This window comes from Suricata suricatta, chromosome 1 (genome assembly GCF_006229205.1).
Source record: "Suricata suricatta isolate VVHF042 chromosome 1, meerkat_22Aug2017_6uvM2_HiC, whole genome shotgun sequence".
NCBI lineage: Eukaryota > Metazoa > Chordata > Mammalia > Carnivora > Herpestidae > Suricata > Suricata suricatta.
In genome coordinates, this window is record NC_043700.1 from 22,457,842 (window position 1) to 22,459,225 (window position 1,384).

The following is a 1,384-nucleotide window of genomic DNA, read 5'->3' on the forward strand; positions in this document are numbered from 1 at the left end:
AACATACAGTGCAGTATTGGTTTCAGGAAAGAATTTAGTGATTCCTCACTACCTACATCATCCAGTGTTCATTACAACAAATGCCCTCCTTTAAGACCCATCACCAATTTGACCCATCCATCTACCCACTCCCACCTCCAGCAACCCTCGATTTCTTCTTTATATTTAAGTGTCTCTAAAGCTTTACCTCCCTCTCCGTTTTTATCCATTGTATACATATACCACACCGTCTTTATTCATTCATCATTCAATGGACATTTGGGCTCTTTTCATAATTTGGCTATTATTTGTTGGTAATAATACTATAACATTAGAGAGTATGTGCCCACTTCAAATCAGTATTTTTGTATTCTTTGCATTATAATCTAGTAGTGAAATTGCTGGTCCATAAGGTAGTTCTATCTTTAACTTTCTGAGAAACTCCACACTGTTTTCTAGAGTGGTCCCATCAGTTTTTATTCCTACCAACAGTGTAATAGGATTCCTCTTCCTCTGCATCTTCCCTAACATTTGTTGTTTCCTGAGTTGTTAATTTTAGCTGTTTTGACGGGTGAGAGGTGGTATCTCATTGTGGTTTTGATTTGTATTTCCCTGATGATGAGTATTGTTGAGCATTTTCTCATGTGTCTGTTAGCCATTTGTATGTCTTCTTTGGAGAAATGTCTGTTCATGTCTTCTTCCCATTCCTTAATTGCATTATTTATTTATTTGGTGTTGAGTTTGATAAGTTATTTATAGATTTTGGATATTAGCCTTTTATTTGAAATGCCGTTTTCAAATATCTTCTCCCATTCCACAGGTTACCTTTTTATTTTGTTGAATGTTTCCTTGCTGTGCAGACATTTTTTATCTTGATGAGGTCCCAATGATTCCTTGTTGCTTTTGTTTCCCTTGCCTCTGGAAGACATGTTGAGCAGGAAGTTGCTTCAGCTGAGGTCAAAGAGGTTTTTGCCTGCTTTCCCCTCTAAGAATCTGATGGCTTCTTGTTTTATGTTTAGGTTTTTCATCCATTTTGAGTTTATTTTTGTGTATGGTCTAAAAAAGTGGTCCAGTTTCATTCTTCTGCATGCTGCTGTCCAGTTTTCCCAGCACTAAGAGACTGAAGAGAGAATCTCTTGAGGGAATCATGTGATTCTTTTCCTTTCTTTTATTGATGTGATGATCACATTGATGGTTTTTGTGGATATTGATCCAGCCCTGCATCCCAGGTATAAATCCCACTTGGCTGCAGTGAATAATTTTTTTAATGTATTGTTGGATCTGGTTAGCTAATACCTTGTTGAGGATTTTTGCATCCATGTTCATCAGGGAAATTGGCCTGTAGTTCTCCTTTTTAGTGGGGTCTTTGTCTGGTTTTGGAATCAAGGTAATGCTGGCTTCATAG